This window comes from Cryptomeria japonica, chromosome 7 (genome assembly GCF_030272615.1).
Source record: "Cryptomeria japonica chromosome 7, Sugi_1.0, whole genome shotgun sequence".
In the NCBI taxonomy this organism is placed as follows: Eukaryota; Viridiplantae; Streptophyta; class Pinopsida; order Cupressales; family Cupressaceae; genus Cryptomeria; species Cryptomeria japonica.
Genome location: NC_081411.1, coordinates 669,758,637 through 669,767,955, shown reverse-complemented (window position 1 = coordinate 669,767,955; position 9,319 = coordinate 669,758,637).

Here is a 9,319-nt window from a genome sequence, read left to right as displayed (position 1 = left end):
TAAATTCAATGGTAACTATTTTTCTTGCAATAAATTTGGTCATATGGCTAGTCAATGCAGAAATAGGATGAATAATGGTCCATCTTTCTTCGGTCAATATTTGAAATACAATAAGTATGGTCATAAGGCAAATGTATGCAAAAGTGTGATGAATAAATTTCAGAATAGAAGAGATGTTAGATGTTATGCATGTGGTAGGTTTGGAAATGTTGGTAATCAATGAAATTCGAGATGATATTAGATGAACTTCAGGCTTAGACAATGAAATGTTGTTTTCTATGCTTGCAACAAATCCGGTCACACTGCCAAGTATTGTAGAAGAAGAAATGTGAATAAGGGAGGTCCAGAAGAAAAGAGAAAGAATGTGAAGCTGGATGAGAAGGGAAAATCAAAAGTTGAAGAGATCAAAGATCGGATGATGAAGACTTGGGTGAAGAAGAGTGATGATAATGCAGGTAAATGGGCCCACACCTAATTCTGGTGCTAGAACCTCATCCAATAACTAAGACAAGGCATTCAACCTTAAGGGGAGGATTTCATAAAAATATTTCAAACCCCTTGTTCGAGATATGTACCTGGTTCCGGTAGGTTGTATAAATGTGTCTGATTATCATAGATGGATTTCCAAAAGTTTCTAATCAGACTTGATGATTTGCAAATGACCTTTTGGGAGAACTCTATGAATGCTAAGTATCCAAAAGAGTTAGGGTTAAGTGCATTTATTATAACTAAAATTTAGGTATGTGGAAGATAAAAAGAAAATTAACCTTTCATTTCTCATTTTTCATTCAAAACGAGAGAGAAAAAAAGTGTAGTGAAGCAAAGTTTCCAGAGATTGAAAGCGAAAAGAAGATTTGCCATGTGATCTTGCATCCGGTTCGAAGGTATTTATCGGTTAAAACTTTTTACATTTGAAGCTTAAAATTTTGGATATGGCATCTTCCGGTATTACAACCCCATTGGTAGCAGATGTCATTGATAGGGAAAGGCCTAATTTCAAGAAACATCCATATAAGTCATTGGAGGATGATCTGACCGACACTTTTCATCAGTCCCTTATGGTCTATTGCATGTGGAGGATATTAGGGTTTAAATCAATTGTAACATTGAGGATCTTGGAAGTGCCCAAATGATGAAGCTATACACTCAACACATGATTGACAAGATTGGTAGCCTAAAACATGAATTTAAGTCAATTGAGGAGAAGCGTTTCACGTAGTTCATCAACTTTCCGATGTTTGATGAACCTGAGTGGGTATGGTACATTCAGAGTAGAATGCATGATTAGTTCATGTGGCTTCACAAACCCAACAAGATTACCAAGAGTGCAATTAAGGCAGTAACATGTTTGAGCTCAATCGGTAAGGTGCCTGCCTTGAGGAATGTGAAGAACTAGATCATACCAGAGGCAACCGATCCTGAATTTGATAGAAGGTCAATGACAATAAAAGATATTGTTGAATATGATGTTAGATTCACATAAATAGTAATGGGATACAAGATATATCACTCTAGCCAGTATAATTCTGTATCTAGTATGACTATCTATGCTGATTATTAAATATTGAAGGAGGATAACAAATATGTTTTGTGCGAGGTGCTCTAGAGTGATCTATTTAGAAATTTGAAGAGAATCAAGTAGGATAAGAAGCATGTGTTCAAGTTAGGAACCTTGACCATGTGTTTATATTTCTACTTCATGAATGAGATTCCAAGTGTTGGCAAAGTTCAGTGGGCCTATGAGTGGCCGGTGGTAGTGCAAATAAATGAAACACTTCATGGCCTTGGAGATTCTATAGCTGAAATGGCATTCTTTGGGGATACTTCAAAACCTTGCAGAGCAGGGAGAGAATTCCTAAGGAGATAGTAGACAAGTATGAGGACACAATCTGCTTTAAGGTTGATACCGACCAATGACTTATGGGAGTTGTTGAACCAAGAACATCACTGGTGCATGAGCACCTCCCATTTTTGAGTATTTTATGCTTACTTATTTATAATGTCTTGTGTTAGGTTGATTATGTTGTTTTAGGTTTTTATGTGTCATGTTTAGTGGTTTTGATCTCATTTTGGGCTCAAGAGATCAAGTTTTGTCTTTCAGGCTTTGAGTTGACAATTTTTGGCAAAAATGTGCAAAACTGCCAAAAAGGTCTTCTAATGCTTTCCAAAGAATTGAAACATATTTGATAAGTTTTTTTAGGCATAAATAAGTTTTTTAGACAAGTTGACAAGGTTAGGTTGTCAGAAATGCCTCATTGAGCAAGAAAAGTTGTCATTTGGCTTGAAAAGTTGTCAAAGTTGTCATTTTTAGGTTTTTCTTGCAAAAGTTAGTTGTGAAAGCCTCATGTCCATACAGGGCTTGATAACTAATCTGATGGACTATTAAAAGACCTCCCTTTTCCTTGAATAATATTGGTGATTGTATAAGCAAGAGCTTTTGAATAAAATCATGAAATTTTGGCTTTTATGACTGGTTTTTCTCTCCTTTATGTGATAGTTCATACTGTACCTTCTTAGTCCGTATTGTACCTTTGGGAGGTGTGCATAAAAATTGTATGGTGCTCTCTAGTTGATTGTTGTATTAGTTTCTTTTGGAAATTGGATTGTACAAAATTACTTTCAAACTGTGTGCTTGCTGCCCTGTCAAGGGTTTGAAGCTCTAAAATGTCACCACTTGACTAATCCAGGTCTGGGATCCCACATAATGGATTTAGTCAAGTTGGAAACCATGTATATATTGTACATATTCTCTATTTTGTGTCAAAAGTGTGGTTGGAAGAAGAACTTGAGCGATTACTAGGCAAGTGTTGGTTGCTTGGCTAGTAACATGAACAAAAACTCAAGATTTGCACCCAAAACCAATTTGGAGTGAACAAATGAATGGGACAGAGGTCTAGAAATGTGGCTAAGGATTTTTAATACCATCTTGGTGTGTTAGAATAGCTTGTTTCATTTAATCATTCTCTTTTGAAAGAAAAATAGTGAGTTCACTATTTTTGGAAATTGTGTTTGTAAAAATGCTCAAGGAATGCTTCAAAGCATAATCCAAGCCTCAAACCATGATGGCTATGTAATAGGGAACTTATTTAGCATCTTGCAGACCTCTTTGACGTATATTTACCCTTCACATTTATCATTGTGCAGGTCCAAAGGTGTGATCACTGCTGACTGGTAAAAGGGTAGCGTTTTGACTGTCACAGTGACAATTTTATTGATTTTACACTTGTTTGCCAAGTGTTTGGCAAAATACTTGTAAGGAAGAGGTAAGGGAAAAATTTTGAAGACATTTTCAAGGTCTTGTGAAGATCTAGGCACTTGTAGTGGTGCATAATAATGCAAACCCAGTGTTTACACCTCAAAACCCTCCAAAACCCTATTTTTAAGCCCAATTTTGTCGACGGTCATCAAGCTAAGTTGATGGAACCTAAAACCATGTAAATAAACTTTATATGACCTATGCAACACCTTCCAAATCATCTTTCATGGCCAAGAATCCCATCATTGGGCAAGGTGAACAAAAAATGGCCAATTAGCCCTCCACAGGCTAGTAGCCCTGTTGACAGCATAACACACAAATGACAGTTTTTGATAAAATGTTCATACTCGATTGTAAGGAGGAGTTGGGGGCTTGTGAAACCTTAGGTGAAAAATCATAAAAAATGAGATATGTGTTAGTTGGAACCTTGGACAGTGCATAGCCTCAATTGGAGATTTTGATCTTTTGGTTGATGCATTTGAGCAAGCCAAAGGCTATGATCCTAAAACTAAGTTTGACTATCAAACATTGAACAAAGCTTTGCTGCCTCAACATGTCCATGTTGGATTCTCCTAGATGCACTCTGAAATAGTGTGTTGAATGCCAAAAGAGCAGGGGTTGAGAATGAGTAGTTGGGTGGAGTGAGTAATTTGAGTAGATTGAGCATGGGTGTGAGCCATCACCTAATGGGGAGTTTGTTAGGCAAGTGAACCATGAAGTTATTGGCACTATAAGCACAAGACTGATTTTGTAAACTCATTTAGCGGTCTAAAACAAGTTTTTGGGTAACAAATTGAACCTCTTGAGTAAATTGGCCTTTTTGAGCACTTACCTAGCAATCTCCCTATCATAGTGGTATCAGAGCCAACAAAAGATTAAGGAGGAAAGGAACATTAAGAAAACATGGTGACTAATGCAGAACTGGCCAAGAAGGTTGAAGACCAAGAAGAGGAAAATAGGGTACTCAGAGAAAGATTAGATCAACTAGCAATGAAACTAGCTGAAGTAGATGTCAAAACTGAAGAAGTGCATGATAAGGTTGGAGATTAGGGTAAAATGGTGGCCATAGAAAATTTGGTTCCCATGCTTGACCCTGTCATTGAGCAAGAACCATTCTTGAAAGCCTTGAGAGCTATGAGTGTTAAAACCTTAGAGGGAGTGGCTCTTTTCAGTGGGAAGATGGGTCCAGATGCTCTAATAGAGTGGATTGAAGGGCTCAAAAACCATTTTGAATGTGATGGAGTGACTAAAGCACAAAAGGTTAAGGTGGCAAAATCAAGGCTGAGAGGGTCAACTTTAACTTGGTGGAAGTTCATCCAAGAGGAAAGGGTGAAAGAAGGTAAGCAACCATTAGCCACTTGGAAAGCAATGGTAGCCAAAATCAAAGAAACCTACCTTCCCGAAGACTATGAAATACAACTTCACCAAAAAAGACAAAATTTGAGACAAAAAGACCTAGATGTCAGTAGCTACACTGAAGAGTTTCAAAAACTATGCATGAGATCTAGAGTAGTGGAGGATGAGAGCATAAAAGTGGCAAGGTACTTGAATGGGTTAAGATGGAACATCCAGGAAGAGATGAGCTTGTTATGCCCACAAACAGTACACAAGTGCTATCAATTGGCACTTACGGTGGAAGAGAAAGGTAGGAGAAAGCAAGAACAAAACAATAGAGGAAGAGGTAGGGGAAGAGATGGTAGAGGCCATAGAGGTAGTTTTGGGGGAAGGAGCATAGATCAACGATCCTAGGGAGAGTCTAAACTTATTGAGCAAAGTGGGGATTCTCAGAGCAAACCCAACTATAGGGGTAGGGGATCAAGCAATCCAAGTAGGGGTAGATCTAATGGACCAGGGAGAGGGTCCTACTTCTCAACCATGAAGTGCTATAACTGCAAAAAGTTGGGCCACCTTGCCTATAGATGCCCAGAGAAGCCTAGTTCGTCCTATGGTGGTGAAAAGAGGGTAAACCATGTTCAGGAAGATGGAGAAAATACAAGAACTTCAGCATTGAACCACCTAGCTTTAGAAGATGGTGAGAGTTTAATGATCAAGAGAGTGTTAATGAAGAAGCCACATAGTACAGAGGCCTCACAGAGAAGAGAATTATTTAGGATTAAGTGTAAAATCATGGGAAAGGTGTGTAAGGTGATCATAGATTCAGGATCCACAAATAACATCATATTAGAGGAAGCAGTAAGAAAATTGAAACTACCTAGGATACAACACAAGGAGCCATACAAAGTCACATGGTTGAATAAGGGACATCATGTGTTAGTAAATGAGAAAGCCTGGGTAGATTTCCACATAGGCAGATATGTAGATAGGATCCTATGTGACATCCTTCTTATGGATGCTTGCCACCTACTATTGGGTAGACCATGACAATTTGACCGAAAAGCACAACATGATGGGAAAAGAAACTCCTACTCATTTCAGAAAGATGGAGTAACCTATCAGATTCAATCCCTCATTGAAGAAGGAGAGAGCAACATCAAAGTACCTAACATATTGTTAGTGAATGAGAAAGAGCTCATAAAAACACTAGAAGAGGGTGAAGGAGTGGGATTTGCACTCATAGTGAAACCCAAGGAAGAAGAGGTAGAAAAGAAAGTTGAGATACCATATGAGGTGCAGCAAATCCTTGATAACTTCAAACAAATAATCAGTGATGGTACACCTATAGCCTTACCACCTCCTAGAGCCATTAGCCATCAGATTGACTTTATACTTGGAGCCTCTTTGCCCAATAAGGCAGCATACAAGATGACCCCTGAACAAAGCAAAGAGGTAGCAAGACAAATACAAGAACTCTTAGACCAAGGGCTGATTAGGAAGAGCATTAGTTCTTGTGTAGTACCTACACTATTGGCACCTAAGAAGGGTGGAACATGGAGACATTGCATAGATTCCAGAGCCATAAACAAGATCACCATCAGATACAAATTTCCCATACCCAGGATAGAGGATTTGATGGATTGTTTGGGGGGTGCATAGTATTTCAGCAAGATTGATTTGAAGAGTGGTTACCATAAGATAAGAATCAAAGAGGGGGGTGAATGGAAGACAACTTTCAAAACAAATGAGGGTCTCTATGAGTGGCTTGTCATGCCTTTTGGACTCTCTAATGCTCCCAGCACATTCATGAGACTCATGAATGAAGTTTTACATGATTTTATTGGCAAGTTTGTTGTTGTGTATTTAGATGATATTCTTATTTTTAGTAAGACTAAGGCAAAGAATTTGAAGCATTTAGCTATTGTTTTGAGACAGTTCTTTGATGAACAGCTAACCATTAATCTAGAAAAATGTGATTTCTTGAAGCAAGAATTGGTCTATCTTGGTTTTGTTTTATCAGGAGGCAATCTAAAAAATGGATCAGTCTAAAGTTGTAGCAATAACTAGTTGCCAACTCCTAGGACAGCTAGTGATGTCAGAAGCTTCCATGGTTTGGCACAGTTTTACAGGAAGTTCATCAGGGGATTCAGTGAGATTTGTGCTCCAATGTTAGACACCATCAAAGGGGGTGTAAAGGTAAAATTTCAGTGGACAAGTGTAGCCAATAAGGGGTTTGAGTAGGGTATGTGCAGGATCATGAGGGGCCAAAATGTGGCGATATTCTGACTAAATTTTTTATGATAGGCTAATTGAAAAATATCTATAACTTTCAAATGGTATCACTTTTTTTGAATCTGAAACATTTGTCACATTCTATGTTTCATATACTATAGGATTAAAAAAAGAGAAATTAAATTTCATAAAGTTTTGACCAAGTTATGGTGGTCAGACATACGAGTTTTTTATATTTTTAAAAAACTATAGTAAAAAACTCATAATTAATTATTTATTTCAAATAAAAATATAAAAAAATATGTGTCACATCTAGACATGAGTCTTCTACTTATATCTAAAATCTTATAAAAAATTATTATGATTTGACTGTGATTAGGGTGGTCAGACAAACACCGGCTTCTTATCTTTTTCCTAAAATTTTAGTACTACTACATTGAAATTTCAATTTTTTGTCAAATAGATTTATTTTTTTCAAAAAAAAAACTAGTATCTTAGAAACTACATTCAATTTTCTACAGATTCTATTCTTACATATTTTTGAAATACTATTGATAACTTATTCAAAATTTTACATCAAGTTTCCTAACTCTGTTTTCTGATTTTCATTGCCACTTAAGAGCCTGTTTGGCCCACCATGATCCTGCACATACCCAGTAATTGAAAACTAAAGTAGCTACTCAACCAGTGCTCATTTTACCTAGTTTTGATAAACTTTTTACTATTGAATGTGATGCTAGTAATATTTTTGTAGGAGCTGTTTTAAGTCAAGAAAATAGACTAGTTGCATTCTTTAGTGAGAAGTTGAATGATGCAAAGAAAAAGTACTCTTCCTATGATTTAGAACTCTATGCATTAGTACAAGCACTGAGGAAATGGAGACACTATCTTCTTCCTAAAGAGTTTGTTGTATACACACACAATCGGGCACTAAGTTTCTTGAACTCATAGGATAAACTGAATCATAGGCATGTTAAATGGGTATAATACTTACAAGCTTACTCTTTTACTCTTAAGAATAAGAAGGGTCAGTTAAATAAAGTAGCAGATGCTTCGAGTAGAAGGTTGTTAACTATTCATGAGATTCAAGTTCAGAGCATTGTTATTGATAGTTTCAAAGACATGTATCCTACTGATGATGATTTTGTTGAAGCTTATAAAGTTTGTCAAGATTTTGAGAATAACTTCCATGGTGCATATGCTGATTTCACTTTGCAAGATGGTTTGTTATTTAGGGGTGGATAGTTGTGTGTTCCAAAAGTTTCTATGAGAGGGAACCTCATTCAAGAGAAGCACAACGGGTGCTTAAGTGGACATTTCGGTCTCAACAAGACCTTAGAGCTGGTTCAAAGGTTCTATTATTGGCCTAAGATGCAGAGGGATATCACGAGGTATGTTGAGCAGTGCTTGGTATGTCAAAAAGAAAAAGGTAATTCCCCTAATGCTGGTTTATATCAGCCTCTTCCCATTCCACACAGGCCTTGGGATTGCACTAGTATGGATTTTGTGGTAGGATTACCTAGAACTCAAGTAGGATTTGATAGCATCTTTGTGGTAGTTGACAGATTTAGCAAAATGGCTCATTTCATTCCTTGTATGACAACACATGATGCAATTCATATTGCTTATTTGTTTTTCAAAGAAGTTGTTAGAATTCATGGTTTGCCTACTAGCATTTTTTTAGATAGGGATGTTAAGTTTCTTGGTAATTTCTGGAAAACATTGTCGAAGAGATTGGGTACTAATCTCTCTTTTAGTTTAGCTTATCATCCACAAATTGATGGCCAAACCAAAGTTGTGAACAGGTCTCTTGGAAACATGCTTAGGTGCTTGACAAAGGAATATGGGCAAAGTTGGGATCAACTCATTCATCAAGTAGAATATGCCTACAATGATAGTGTTAAGCGGTCTACATGTAAAAGTCCATTTGAATTTGTTTATGGTATGCATCCAAGGGGTATAATGGAGTTGAGGGATATCACTAACTTGCAGCATAAGAGTGGAACAACAGATGACATGGCTCAATCCATGAAGGAGGTTCATGAGCAAGTGAGACAAGCTCTCCAAGATACCTCTCAAAAAGTCATGGCAAGAGTGGATGCTACAAAGAGAGATGTTCAGTTTTCCATAGGTGATTATGTGATGGTTCATTTGAACAAGGCATAGCTACAAAAGGGAGTTCCAAGCAAACTTCAGATGAGGAGAATAGGCCCTTGCAAAATCCTGGCTAAGTATGGGTCTAATGCTTACAAAGTTGATTTACCTACTAATGTTTCTTTGTCCCCCATTTTTAACGTTGCAGATCTGGTTGCTTTCAAAGGGAAGCCACCTGAGGAGATTCAAAGAGTTTTAGATGTTGCACAATCCCTTTCTGATCTATCTCTCTTCTCTTTCTTTTCCCCAAGCAGAACAAGTTCTAGACTCCAGGATTATCAAAAAGACAAGGAATCACTCCTACATGGAGAATCTCATCAAATGGAAGGACAAGCCTATCTC